General features: G+C 39.7%; 1 long non-coding RNA gene across 1 annotated transcript in view; it reads left to right on the top strand.

The window, feature by feature from the left end:
• The window catches only part of LOC117366970, a 63,931-nt gene extending 60,538 nt beyond the window's left edge, over positions 1-3,393 (top strand). The window contains exon 2 of the long non-coding RNA XR_004540671.1: positions 2,380-3,393. This is a non-coding gene — a long non-coding RNA (uncharacterized LOC117366970). The remainder of the gene's footprint in view (positions 1-2,379) is intronic.
• Positions 3,394-15,470: the final 12,077 nt, after the last annotated feature.

Below are 15,470 nucleotides of genomic sequence, written 5' to 3'. Positions count from 1 at the left end.
CAGTGGGCAGGATGTGGGTATGAGGTGGCATGTCACACACAGCGCACTGTTTCAACTTTGGATGCTCCTGTTGTTTAGTCCCAGAGAAAAACAGTGGTCTTCCCATGTCTACTGGGCTAATAATGAGCTCTTCCTGCTTGCCGCGCTGAGTAAACGTGTTTGTCGGTTGTCATCGTACCCTTTGATTGCCTTACATTGAACTGAGCCGAACTGAACTTTTAGCTTTCTATTAATTTGTATTATATTTTGCTTTCCTTCCCATTCCATTTTTCTTTTCTTTCACTGTGATTTTAATACTGTTTCTCTTCTTTCATTATATACGTGTAGTACACTTCTCCCTCCGTATCCGCGGTTTCCGTATCTGCAGATTCGCTTATTCGCAATTTTTCTGAAGCTGACTCTGCCCCCCCCCTAAATTACACCATCATTAAAGTTCTTTTTCCTTTTACTGTACCAATAAAAAAGTGTATCGCTTACCATTCACTCTGAAAATCGCTGCTACCATGCTTTCTCCCACAAATTCGCTGCTTCCATGCTTCCCAGTGTGCACTGGGAAAAACGCTGCTTCCCAGAATCCATAGAGAGAAAGTCTTGTTCCTAGCATGCCTGCCCAGAAATTGCTGCTTGCTTGCCTGCCCTGAAATCGCTGCTTTCTTGCCTGCCCTGAACGCTGTAGAATAGTTATTCGTGATTCCAATATAAACGGAAGTCTTTTTCTAAAAACCGCGAATAACATTTAGAAAGATATTTGCAGTTTTTCCGTATTCGCGACTATGGTCCGCCCGCATCCCCCGTGAATACGGAGGGAGAAGTGTATATACCATTTACTCTTTAAGCTACTAAGCATAGATTGTGATCCCATCTGGGATAGACAGTGAATATCTATGTGCCGTGGTATGGCTAACCTGTCTCTAATCTAATAATCTTTTCTTCCTTTATTGTGATTTTAATATTGTTTTCTTTCTCTTTTTCTATTATATGTACATACTTCTTACCATTCATTTTTTAGGCTACTATGCATAGATTATGATCCTGTATGGGACAGATAGGGAATATCTATGTGTCATGGTATGGTCTAATCCAGTGGTCTCAAACTCAAACCTTTTGCAGGGCCACATTTTGGATATGTAGGTACTTGGAGGGCCTCAGAAAAAAAATAGTTAATGTCTTATTAAAGAAATGACAGTTTTGCATGAGGTAAAACTCATTATAGTTTATAAATCTTTCCTTTTGGCTAAGTCTTAATAATATTGTAATTTATAGTTAAAGAGACATATAATCATATGTTTTATTTTACTTTTGTGATTATGATAAACATACTGAGGGCCTGAAAATAGTACCTGGCGGGTCGCATGTGGCCCCCAAGCTGTGAGTTTGAGACCACTGGTCTAATTTGTCTTAATGTTAACAATTTTCCTTGATGGAATTTTGTTGTTCATCACTACCTTGAACCGAAAGGCATTTGTGCGGTATACAAATAAAAACTTATGTTATGTTCCTCTAAGAATTTAAAACCAATTATTCCAGGTAACTTGACCACTGACTCTATCAACAAATTCCATAGGTTAATATGAATGAAATATGTGTAAAACTGTATAAACTTTTAGATTTTATAAACACTATACAATAATGGAAAGCAGTTATAGTAATATAGCAGGTTGTTTTAAGGACTAATGTAATAAAATCACCCACTGAATTTTATGAAACGGCTAAAAGAAAACACACTTAATGGATTAAGGGATTTTTTTTCCCAATTGTCAGGTAATTAGTAGTTGGTTATTTCATAATCTAGGTGTTAAGTAAAATAACACTGAATATTAATACCTAAGTTTAACCCTACAAAACATTTTCTTCTACAGGAGGCTCATGATGAAGCATATGTCTATCCTGCATAGAAAGTTGGTCCAGACAACATTGCGAAATAGGTTTCCACACCCATCTGACTTATTCAGAAGAAACTTGGCTGGGCTGGTGGATTGTGGAAACTTGGCTAGTTCAGTGAGTGTTTCCCATAGAGATCCAAAAGCCATCTTTATGTCTTTCCCCAATCTTGTGCAACACTAATCCTCATTAAAAGTGGCCCAGACGTCACCTTTTGTAGTGTCTGTTTGTTTTCGTTTGGAAAGTTAATCCTGCTGGGAGATAGATTAGTGATGGCACACCCCTTCACAAGATGGTTACCTGTTCTGATGCTCTCAGGTATAAATAATCCCTTCAACAAAACAGAAGTAATTGAACTTTCATCTAATTACCGCAGAAAAACATTTCAGTTGGCTCCCGGAATTTTGCTTCCACGCAATTACAATGCAGAAGTGTGAGCTTGACAGCAGCCTTAAGTGTTCATAATCAAATAAGTGAATGTCTTCTTTTACTCTACAGAATCCAACAGTAATGCAACTGAGACCATTTGAAACTGGAGATGGAAAGAAAAGAGCCCAGACTTGGACTTCAAACACAGACATATGTCTTGACCTGTTGGCAGCCATCAGAATGGTATAAGGTGTTGTGAAGCAGACCTTTGCCATATTATACAGAGATTAAAAGAACATATTGGGAAGCTTAAAATGAATCCATTCTAGATAAGTGGAATGAAAGACTTGAGTGAGAATAGAGCTGTGCAAATTTCATTAACAGAGGTTCACCACCCAGTTCGATATACCATGACAAATCTGTGGCAGCAATAGCAATTGCCCTTATATGGCAAACTTAACCCCTATCAATGGTACTGTTAGGCTACCACCAGGGGTCACCACTGTCATTTTGGAACTCTGAGTCAGCCAGTATGGGAATGGAGAGGGACCACTTTTGTCCTAACCCACTAGACATCAGGGATCACCTCTAAGGATGAAGGGGGTTCTAAGGGTGGGGGTGGGTGGGTAGGTAGGAGAGTATGAGGAGAAGTGGGTTTAGCAGACATGTGTAGGTCATAGCTAAGGGAGAAGGACGTACCAGAGGTTTTTGGATTTGGAGAGGAAGGTGGTTTGGGGATTGGAACTCAGAAATATGAGCCAGAGTTGAGAAACTCTTCTGCAGATTTTCTTGTCTCAGCTGGCCTGTTAGGGATTTTTGTTTTTTTTTTACAACTTTATACTTTAACCAGATCTGGCAAGGAATATGTATAGGTTTTGCCAATCAACCTTGGGAAAATCCATATTGCATGCTTTGTTTGAGTTCAGTTTTGAATTATTACATCTCTAGTTGAAAAGCCAGATTTGTCCACTGCCACTGTTAGAGGAAAAAGTTATTTTAAAGGCAATTCTAAAACAAATTAGGTCTGTACTTACCTATCACAAATTTGCACTCAAAAACAAGCACATCCATCGCATTGATTAGCAATTCTATTATATCTACTTTAGTTTCGCCGTTGTTACAATTATTCATACACAGCTTAAAGAACTTTAAATAAATAACTCTCAAATTTAGACCCTCTTTTACTAAATCACGGTAGACATTTCTACCTTGGCCTGGGGCGCTAAATGCTCCAACGTTCATAGGAATTCTATGAGTGTCAGAGCATTTAGGTATCGGGTCACGATTGAAACCTCTACCACAGCTTAGTAAAAGAGGAGGTTAAATTTTTGTTGGTTTTGCAATTGTATAATTCCAATTATGATAGAATGGGTGTACTGCTAGCACTTGTAAGTGTAAACTTACCTGCAAAAGTGCTGGTATTCTATATATTTACAAGTTCAAGGGGCACGTAAAGGGACTTGAAATACCACCTTTCTGTGGTTACAATCAAGGTGGTTTTAAGATTGTTGTAGCTGTCCGAGTCTTGCTGCATCTGAGTAGGTAGAATCTGGCAAGACCCGTAAAACTTCAACAATCATTACAGCAGAAGACTAAGAGAACAAATGACCCATCTTTACAATTCAGATTTGTGACCAACGGACTTTCCTGCCTTAATCACCTCAAATCCTAGCCAATCAGGTTTGAGGGACCTGCTCTATATAAAGACAATTGCAGACCTCCCAGAACATCCTGAAGAAAGCCACAGCATTATGGATGAAACATTGGTTCCACCTACCCAGACTCAGCAAGACCCGGACAACTGCAACAATCATGATGCCAGCTGTGGAAGTCTAAGAGAACAAAGTGGTTTTAAATATTATATACAGATACTTATTTTGTACCTGGGGCGATGGAAGGTTAACTGACTTTCCCAAAGTCGGAAGGAGCTGCAGTGGGAATCAAACCCAGTTCCCAAGGCCACTGCACTAAAACTAAGCAACTCCTCCACTAAAGTGGGCACCCAGTTATACAATTTCTCTTCCCATGGCAACAATCATCTGTTATTTTATGAGAAAACACGAAGGCATGCAAATAGGAGTTATTTTATGAAGAGATGGCTACAGCCCCAGTAAGCACCTTTGTGTCTTCATAAACTTGCTTCACAAAAGCCACTAAAATCATGAATAAAATGCTTCACACACATTTACGTAAAAAATGCTCAGCAGCTCATGCAAATGCATGTGATTGAAGTAGATGCATAGGTCTGTATTTTATAATGCATGCAGGTATCTCATGATTCTACCCACTTTCTGCCCAAACTGTGCCTCAACATGCCTATCCTCAGTTCACATAAAAATATGGATGTCCTTGCCACCATGTGTGAGATAATTTTATATAGGCCTTTTACATGCATATTTATTTATTTAATTCATTTTTTATCCCGTTTTCCCCAAAGAGCTTAGAACGGGTTACAGGTTAAACATACATAATATACAGTTTACAGGTTATGATTTGCACTGGATTTGCATTAATTACTGTACACATTTATGATACAAGTTTTTAGCCTAACTTGACACATACCCTCCTTCAGAATATTCTCGATGATGACCCCATTTTGGTGGAACAACCTTCTGAGGGAATTAAAACTAGAAAAGGGCACTAAAAAGTTCAAGAAAGGAATAAAAATAATACTCTTCATAGAACACTTCAGCAAATAAAGAAACAATTAGGGGGAATAGCAACACGGAGGCAACAGCAGGCTACTACCCACTTGGAAAATGAAAGGGTGAACTCACAAATAATACAAAGAAAGATGAATATATGACATACAGAAACTACTGTCACGTAGCCTGGCGTCATGTTGTGCAAGGATTTGAACACTAGCATCAGGTCCTTGAAGAACATAAGCAGTGCCTCTGCTGGGTCAGACCAGAGGTCCATCATGCCCAGCAGTCTGCTCACGTGGCGGCCCATCAGGTCCAGGACCTTCATATTAATCCTCTATCTATACCCTTCAATCCCCTTTTCCTTCAGGAGAACATCTAATCCTTTCTTGAAACCCAATACCGTACTCTGTCCTACCACCTCCTCTGGAAGCGCATTCCAGGTGTCCACCACCCTCTGGGTGAAGAAGAACTTCCTAGCATTGGTTCTGAATCTGTCTCCTCTTAATTTATCAGAATGCCCTCTCGTTGTTGTAGGCTTTGAAAGTTTGAAGAATCTGTCCCTCTCCACTTTCTCTATGCACTTCATGATCTTGTAAGTCTCTATCATGTCTCCTCTAAGCCTCCGCTTTTCCAGGGAAAAGAGCCCCAGTTTTTCCAATCTTTCAGCACGTGAAAGGTTTTCCATACCTTTTATCAATCTCGTTGCTCTTTTCTGAACCTTCTCGACTATCGCCATATCCTTCTTAAGGTACGGCGACCAATATTGGATGCAGTACTCCAGATGCGGGCGCACCATCGCCTGATACAACAGCAGGATAACTTCCTTTGTTCTGGTTGTAATACCTTTCTTGATAATATCTAGCATTCTGTTCACCTTCTTAGAGGCTGCTGCGCACTGTGCCGACGGTTTCATTGTCTTGTCTACCAGTACACCCAAGACCTTCTCTAGACTACTTTCACCCATTACCAACCCTCCCATCGTGTAGTTGTACCTCGGGTTTCTGTTTCCTACATGCAAGACTTTACATTTCTCTACATTGAACTTCATCTGCCATCTTGTCGCCCACTCTCCTAGTTTGTTCAGGCCCCTTTGTAAATCTTCGCAGTCCTCTTTAGTCCTAGCCCCATTAAATAGTTTGGTGTCATCTGCAAATTTTATTACTTCGCAGTTCATCCCTGTTTCTAGATCATTTATAAATACATTGAATAGCAGCGGTCCAAGCACCGACCCCTGCGGAACACCACTCGTGACCCTCCTCCAGTCCGAGTAGTGGCCCTTCACTCCTACCCTCCGCTTCCTACCTGCCAACCAATTCCTGATCCATCTGTGTACGTCTCCTTCCACCCCATGGTTCTTCAGTTTCCAAAGTAGGCGTTCATGGGGTATCTTGTCAAAGGCTTTTTGGAAGTCTAAGTACACGATGTCTGTGGGGTTCCCTTTGTCCATCTGTTTGTTAATTCCTTCGAAGAGGTGCAATAAGTTCATCAGGCATGATCTTCCCTTGCAGAAGCCATGTTGGCTTGTTGTCAAAAGTTTATTCCTTCCTAGATGCTCCTCGATGCTATCTTTTATCAGTGCTTCTGCCATTTTTCCCGGAACCGAGGTCAGACTTACCGGTCTATAGTTCCCCGGGTCACCTGTTGATCCCTTTTTAAAGATGGGCGTAACATTGGCTTTCTTCCAATACTCCGAGATCACGCCTGTTTTCAGGGATATATTACAGACTTGCTGTAGTAGTTCCGCTATATCCTCCTTTAGTTCTTTCAGTATCCTAGGGTACACATTTGGCTACGGGCAGCCAGTGAGCTGACGCTAAAGTCTGGGAGTTAGGGTCGTGATCATGGAGGTTTTTTAAAAGTCTGATTGCTGCGTTTTGTACACACTGGAGACGTAGTACTTTTTTTTACCATGAGACCATTGAATAGCACATTGCAGTAATCAATGCAGGAGAGTACTAAGACATAGAGTAGTTGGGTGAAATCAAACTCTGAAAAGTAATTCCTTATTTTTCGGAGTTGTTTCAGATAGTAGAATAAGGAAGATACCACTTGAGAGATATGGTTGGAAAGAGATAGGTTGCAGTCAAGGAATATTCCTAGGCTGCGCGATTGGTCTTTTGTAGTTATGGTAGTCCCAGTGCAGCGAGGGATGGGTGCAGTTACAGTGTTCTTTGCGGATCCAAAGGAGTTCTATTTTGGAGGCATTAAGTTGGAATTTGTTTGTGGACATCTGGTTTTTGATTTCTGAGAGGCAGTTTAGGAGTTTCGCAATCTGGGTGTCACGGGTTTCTCCTAGCGATAGATACAGTTGGATGTCATCTGTGAAGGAGTGAATCTGTATTTGATATTTGCGGGCTATGTCTAGGACAGATTTAATGTAGAGATTGAATAATAGGGGGGATAGCAGAGCCCCCTGCGGAACACTGTAGTTGATCGATTTCAGTTTCGGTAGCACGTCGTTGAGCAGAACGTTTTGGGATCTGTTGTTTAGAAAAGAAGGAGAATCATCATAGTGCAGTGTGTCGGATTCCAATTTCAGAGAGCCATTCAATGAGGAGAGGATGGTCAATAGTGTCAAACACCATGTTGAGATCCAGCAGCACCAGGTCATCATTATCCTTATCCATGAGTTTCCAGCAGTCGTTGATGATATCGAGAAGGACAGTTTTAATACTATGAAATTTCCTGAATCCCAATTAGAAGGCGGATAGGGCTCCTTGTTCGTTGATGAAGAAGTATAATTGGATTAACACTAATTTTTTCCAGGCATGTCTGGAGACATGTCTAAAGTTGACGGGCAGTGCAGAGAGGTGCGGAGAGGAGGAGAGATGCTAGAGAGGAGGAGAGGTGCTGGTGGTGGCTGACTGCCTACAGGATGTGCCTCTCACCGTGAGAGACACGTCCTGTAGGCAGTCAGCTGGCGCTGACACCTCATCCCCGGCATCTCACAGCACACCTGAAATTTTGTGTGGCACACTAGTGTCCCACGGAACACAGTTTGAGATACACTGAGTTATGTACTCATACACTGTTACAGAATACACCCAATCTGCACCTGTTAGACACAAGCATTTATACCAGGTTTTGTTGGTGTAAATGGCCAAGCCTAAATTTTAGTCGTGGAAATAGGCACTATGTAATGTATCTTCTATAAACTGTGCCTATCTCGAGACATGGTTTATGGAATAGTGCACAGGTTTTTTTATCGCCATATATAGAATCAGGTCCTAAATGTTAAAACAGTGCATGTTATTGTACTCTGCCTTGGGTCTCCACATGCAAAATAACCTTTGTAAGGTATTCACTGCCTTTGTACAGAGGCCTAGAAGACTTGTAAACCCTCTGGGGCAGGAAAGCACTGACTGTGCTTGATTTTTAACAGTCCTTCGAGCTTGGATTAGGAAAGTCCAGTAATTCAATCTAAATCCAAGTTTTCCAAAGTAGCATGAAAGTGCTTATGTTTTAAAGATAAATCTAAATGCCTTGACTATGGGGATGCAAATTTGGAGTGTTATTCAGAAAGGTTATGAGCAACTTCGTATGTTGTATAGGCTGAAACCACTCTTGACAAATTACTTTTTTCGAACTGTGGCCCAATCTTTATTTTTGACAAGATTGGACTACTGCAATTCCTTGTTTTTGTGCCTGGCTAAAACAAAACTGAAAGCTCTGCAGGTGCTTATGAATTCTGCAGCTAGGATGATTAGTGGGGTTGCGAGGACAACACATATAACCCCCACATTGAAAAGTTTGCACTGGCCACCGACTGAGCAAAGAATTCAATTCAAAGTACCTGTATTATCATTGGTACATCGGATTGTATATCAAACTGCACAATATTGGTTTCAGCAACTCTGGAAACCTCCTAGAGCATTGCGTTCCAAGGGGGGCATGAAACTGGTAGCATTGACAGTTGACAATGTAAAATATATGGCGACTCAACTTCAAATGTTTTCTATTGCTGGGATGTCATACTGGAATAAGCTTACTGGCCAGCTATGATTATACGCAAATCATTATAGCTTTAAGATGTTGAAAACCAAGCTGTTTGTAGATGCATACTTCTGATTTGTCTTTTCTGAAACTGTTTGGGTATTTTGGTAACATGTAATCTTTTATGTTATTGAAGAATCTGTAGGTTGCATTTCTTATGTGTTTTACAGAGTGATTTGTATTGTTATTTGTTTTTGCATTATGTATGCTTATATGGAAGCAGCTGCATTTCCAGGTGGTATGCAAGTTTTTTTAAATAAGCCTGCAGGTAAATTGGTAAAACATACTTATGGCATCTGAGAATTCTGATTGTCTATGGCACAGTCATTTCATCAGATATACAGTAGAAGGCAACAGAAACCTAACCATACAATTTATACTTTTAGGATCTCCTGTAACACACTAATGAACACATTATGTAACATGAAAAGGATCCATTTTATACAACAGTAATGCTTCTATTTATCCAACTATAGTGATCTGAATTTTTAAGGCATTTCTACCACTCAGGAGAAAATTCTGTAAAGTATATGCTAATATTTATACATACATGCAAAACATTATAATAATGGCATACAAGTATATGATTTGATTTATTTGCTTGATATATTACTAATTACCAAGGGCCAGATTCTATAAGAGGTCCTTATAGTTAGGTGGCAATTTAGGGACCTACCTAAATGGCTTCAATTATATGAGCTTCAATTTAGGGACCTACCAAAATGGCTTCAATTATATGAGCTTTAACAAATTTATTGTTTATTGAAAGTTTCTATACCGCTGCTAATGACTGGGGGAGTCAATTCAAGCGATTTATATGAGTTTTGTAATAGTGTTACAATACATGAGCTTCTGTAAAGGTGTTACAATACAGAGTTTGTGTTTCCTGGGATGGTTTCAATACAGACATTATTAAACCATAATCAATACGTTATTAAACCTTAATCAATACTTGTGCTTTTGTAAAGGTGTTACAATACAGAGTTAGCATTTTCCGAGTTGGCTTTCAATATAGCCCTCTTAAAATCATAATCAATCCTTTTTCTTATTTCCGCCTATAATATATAATCAGTCTACTTGCTTATACATACCTACTTGTACTTACCTATATAAAATATTTCATATATTTATTTATATCTTCTTATACACACACATAAATATATACATAAGTAATTGAAAAAAATATTAATTGGCTGATAGGCACCTATCACATGTTCCATAGCAGTGCTTAATGCCTATGCGGGCTTGTTTGGGGGTGGAGACAGAGATAGGCGCTGCTAGGCATGATTCTCTAAAGAACTTAAGGACTTGAAATGTAGGCCGGTAAAACCCTGGCCTACATTACCAGCGCCCAAGTTGAACATAGAATTAGTTACAAAATCTTACTCTCAAACAATCAACCAGAGTTCATTGATAGACTTTTAATTCCTTATAGTCCTTCTAAATCGCTTGGTTCAATGTCACAGAATTTCCGTGTCGTACCATCACTGAAATCATTCAGCACGCTGAGATCCAACAATTTCGCTGTCGCTGCACCTTCTCTTTGGAATTCGCTGCCTAATCATTTACGCATCACATCCGTGTTAAAGCAATTTAAAGCAAAATTAAAAACATTCTTGTTCCAAGATGCTTTTGGACAATAACTTTATAGCTTTTTACCCTTACCTATTGTTTTTTCCCCTTAACTGTGCTCTTTTTCTCAAAGATTGTAGTTCTTGCCCTTCTTTCCTAACTGTGTGAGGTTAGTACATATGTTTTGGTATGTGTTTACTAACCTATCCTGGTTCTGTTTAATATTTTTAATTTGTATTTGTTTTTATGAAACTTTTTTACTCTGTACAACGCCTAGAAATTTGATTAAGTGGTATAAATTTTTTTTTAATAAACTTGAAACTTTAATAGGCGCCATTAGGTGTGATTCTGTAAATGGTACCTAAGCATGATTGACACTCGTCTGGTGCCTTTTTTCTAGGTGCCTGCTGATTTAGGCACTGTATAGAATCCAGCCCAAAATGTATTAAATTGGCTTACAATATGGACAAAATTCTATGTATGGTGCTGAAAAATTGGAGCTGAAAAACAGCACTAAGCACTGTTCTACTGTATAAATTGAGCTCTGAGTTGGGCACTGTTTATAGAATAACACCTAGCACTGGGATCCATTCATAACTTTTAGGCATGAAAATATACACTAGCTGAAACCTGGTATAAATCCCTGTGAATAAATTAAATATGAATTAGAGAGCTGCACAGGAACAGGAGCAGTGGGATTCCCCTCCAGGTCCTTGGCGATCTTGCAGGGTTCCCCTCCAGACTTGTGGGGATCCCACCAGGATGGGTCTGCTTTGTTCGGGGCTTACACATGTGTGGTACCTTTCTCTGGCATTGGTCATATCCAGCCACTCTCACATTTCAGGCCACCAGCAGCATTCCTTCCTCCATGCTGCTGGCGGCTGACCCAGAAACTTACCCTCTGATGTGTTTTGTGTCATAGGGAAGGCTTCCAAGTCAGCAGTGGAAGGGGGAAGACCCGTCATTTTTAGCATGTGGCCCTATAGGCAGGAGGGAGTGGGCATCTCTACTGCCTATTTGTCATCTGGAGGTATGGGGAAGGGGGAGTCTACGGATGTCGGGGAGTCCAGCAATGTTGGATGGGTCTGGGGATATCTGGGAGATTCAGGGATATCAAGGGGGCCAAGAATGTTGGGGGATGTGTGTGTAGGGATTTTGGGGGTCCAGGGATGTCAGGGGTCCAGGGATATTGGGGGGGAAGGGGGAAGGGTTTGGCAGCTCTTTTTTTATTTGGGTAGTTTGGAGGTGTACTGGAGGGGATTGGTGCCTGTGAGGGAGGAAAGGAGAGAGGAATTTCCCTGGCAGTTCAGCTGATCCTGGCAGAGGGAATCCCCATCAGATGTGTTGGTAGGAATCACTGAAACTGGCTCAATTGATGGGGATTCCATTGCCGCGATCAGACAAGGTCATTGGGCACATCTGCAAAACTTGCTTTTGTGCGTTTTTATTTTTGAAAATGGCCAAAAAAGATAGACGTACTAAGGACCAAATCATCTACATAGGTCATTTTCAAAAATAAAAGATAGACGTCTGGCTGTTTTGAAAATGGACATTTTCTCTACTGGATTTCTGGACATTTTTTCCAAAATGTCCAAATTAGACTTAGACATCCTATTGAAAATGCCCCTCCACGGGGAGCCTTGTTCTTACCTGGAGGATACTACTGGGGGGCTTGTTTGCCGGTCCCTGGTCTCCTGCAGCAGTGGTTTTCAAACTTTTCTTCACTCGTCGGCAGGCACCTACAGAGACAGACCCCCTGACGTCATTGGGTCTGTCTCCAACACTTTAAAACCAAGCCGCCGCCGCGGTTGTGCTGGGAGCCTTGTTCTTACCCGGAGGATACTACTGGGGGGCTTGTTTGCTGGTCCCTGGTCTCCTGCAGCAGCGGTTTTCAAACTTTTCTTCACTCGCCGGCAGGCACCTACAGAGACGGACCCCCTGACGTCATCGGGTCCGTCTCCAACATTTTAAAACCAAGCCGCTGCCGCGGTTGTGGCTGCAGCAACGCGGCCGCAGGGTGTGGCCGAAGGGGCGTGCCCTAAGGGGCACGCTAGGCCCCTTGGGAGCCACGAGGAGTCACGAGGAGTCCGGGAGCTGGAATTGGCTGGTAATATAAAATTATTTCCTATAATTTTTTATATGACTGTTAGAATATGGGAAAAAGAAAAATTAAACCAAAAAGCTCTACACCAGTGGTATCAGGTCCAATGGACAGACATTTAACATTATTTTCTGATAATCCACCTGTGGTACCATCAAATGTAGATTCCTCCTTGTCAGGAGCTTCAATAAGTCCCCTCAACTGCACTCCTCCCCTTCATCCGGTACCCAGTGATAGTGGGAATATAAACCCTACTATATCCGATGCTCAAGTGGTTTCATCTACCCATACAAGTAAATTAGTATATGTTGAAATACCTAAACCATTGATATTTTCTGGAGGAGTGGATGAAAACCCACGAACAGAGGAAACACAGGATATTACTTTAAAGGATTTATGGTTAGGAATATCAAGGTTCAAGGTTTATTAAATATTTGATGAATCGCTATATCTTTATACAAAGCGATGTACATAATAATAAGATAATTTAAGTTAATATCCAGAGTTGAAGGGTTTCTCAGGACAAAGATGAAACAAATGGGAGACTTTTCTCAGTTAGTTTCTTCCAAATTAGAAAATGTGGATTCTAACCTAGGTTGTTTGGATAAACGATTAAATGCTATTGAAACTCAATGTAATAATTTACAAGCTGTCTCGGTATCAGCTGTTAAAGATTCCACAGTGATTCATTCTAAAATTGAATCTATAGAGAACATGAATAGAGTGAAAAATCGACGCTTGGTCAATTTTCCAGTAACTCATTTATTGTCGCCTGAGATTTTATTAAGGAAGTTTTTTAAAGAAGTACTGGGAATGGTCAATGCGGAGAACTTTCCAATAAATAACTATTATTATATTCCTCCAAAAAAAGTTGAATCTGCCCAGGAGGTGGACCATCTGATCACACCAGAGGTAAATTTGACTGAATTTTTGGAAGATACACAGGATGTGATTCAGAGTCGGTCCACCCTGGTAATAACATGCATGAGCGAGATGGACAAGATGTTGATAATGAAACTTTACTTCAAAAACAGGTTAATGAAATTTTGTGGGGATTTGGTTAGGATTTTTCCGGATGTATCTAGAACCACTCAGTTGAGGAGGAAAGAATTTTTGAAATTGAAGGATAGCGTGTTGGCACAGGATGCATCCTTTTACCTGAAATTTCCCTGTAAATGTTTGATTAAGTTACAAGATATTCTGGGATCCTATACAACTACAACAATTTTTAGTCGCAAGAGAATAAAAATAGAAATGAGATTTGTTTCACCTAGCTGAGAATATGAGAATGAATATAAATGATATCCCATTTTAAGGAATGATTCAAGGTTCTTTAGTGTGAACCAAGAATTATTGTCCTTTATTTTCTTGAACTTTATTCAATTAGAAATAGCAAGATGTACTCCCCATTAATGTGGGCTTAAAAGGAATTATGTATGTATGATTTGATTTTCCTTTTTTCTTTTGAATTATTGGATATTGTAATGTATGCAAAATTATTAAAAAAAAAATAAAAAAAATGCCCCTCCACGTATTTTACAGGTAGCACATATCTTATACGTCGCATATTTTACAGGAATGGGGGTGACTGACATTTATCTTTATAACTTGTAGATTACTATAATTTATGCGTGTACGAGGGTCCGCTGAAAAGTTCTCAGCCCAACTAAGAAGAGAATGAAACTTACAAGTTATTCCATACTTTTCTTGACACTTTTCATTTTGTTTCATATCATGGAAACAAAAAGTATGAAGAAAAGTGTGGACTAACTTGTAAGTTTCATTCTCTTCTTAGTTGGGCTGAGAACTTTTCAGCGGCCCCTCGTATCTCCAGTACTTTTGCCCATATTCTTACGCTAGTTGTCTGGCTGGTGTAAGTGCCCGTGCCTAAATTATAGGCACATGTTTGTGTTGTTACATTAGTATTCTATAAAGGAAAGTAGGCACATATGTTTCTTTACAAAAAGTTTTGATTACCAGGCAGCCTCTGGGCATCTAATTATAGGAGCACAGTTAAAGAATAACCTTCTCAATGTCTATGGGAAAAAATCTTTTAAAATTACTTTGTCCCCATCAAAGGATACATTTGATTAAAAAAAATTATTAAGTTTAATAATCACAGCAAAGAAATGCACTTAGCAAACAAAGCCCATAAATATTTTATATGTTATGGTCCACTACTACGACAGAACCAAGAGTTATAAACCAGAAAAATATGGCTCAAGGAAAAATGTAACAAGATAAAAGTAATTAAGCTCTCATTCATTGAATAGTTCTCACAACCCCAGAATACAATCGTATATCAGTTTGTCAAATACCCTTAACACCCCCCTAAAAAAAAACCCCAAATAGTGCAATGAGTAGTTTAAAAAACAAACAATATTTTCTCTAACTGGACTACATGTTTATAGATGAACTTATATCGGAGTTGCCAAGTTACCCAGTTTCAGAAGGGAGACTTTATGATTTTGATCTTACATGACAAAGCATTATGATAAGACACCATAATGCATCAGGATGAGGTTGGCAGATTCCAAGACGGGCCTAAAATCTCTCTCCTAGAAGTGGGTAACTTGGAAGCTCTGTGAAGTTGAAATTTAGCCTCAATGGAAGGCTAGGAATTTCTTCCTCCTATTCCCAGTCCATCTTGAGATATCCAGTAAAATTTGTAATCTGCCTCCTATGAAATGAAGTCCATGAGCTCTAAAATGCAATAATGCATCTTTATCTTAAAAAACAACAACACCTAATTAAACAAGTAATGTATAGTAGCTTTGCTTACAATCTTATCTTCAGATTTTTTTAAGCATTGCCATAAAATCAAGACTGTCTGAGGAAACATCAACAGTTGTGTTACCTTGTCCAGCCGCCTTCCTTTGTAATGAAGTAGGTAAATAATATATTTT

This window comes from Geotrypetes seraphini, chromosome 9, assembly GCF_902459505.1.
Source record: "Geotrypetes seraphini chromosome 9, aGeoSer1.1, whole genome shotgun sequence".
In the NCBI taxonomy this organism is placed as follows: Eukaryota; Metazoa; Chordata; class Amphibia; order Gymnophiona; family Dermophiidae; genus Geotrypetes; species Geotrypetes seraphini.
The sequence above is the reverse complement of the archived record's forward strand: the minus strand, read 5'-3'. Positions and strand labels throughout refer to the sequence as shown.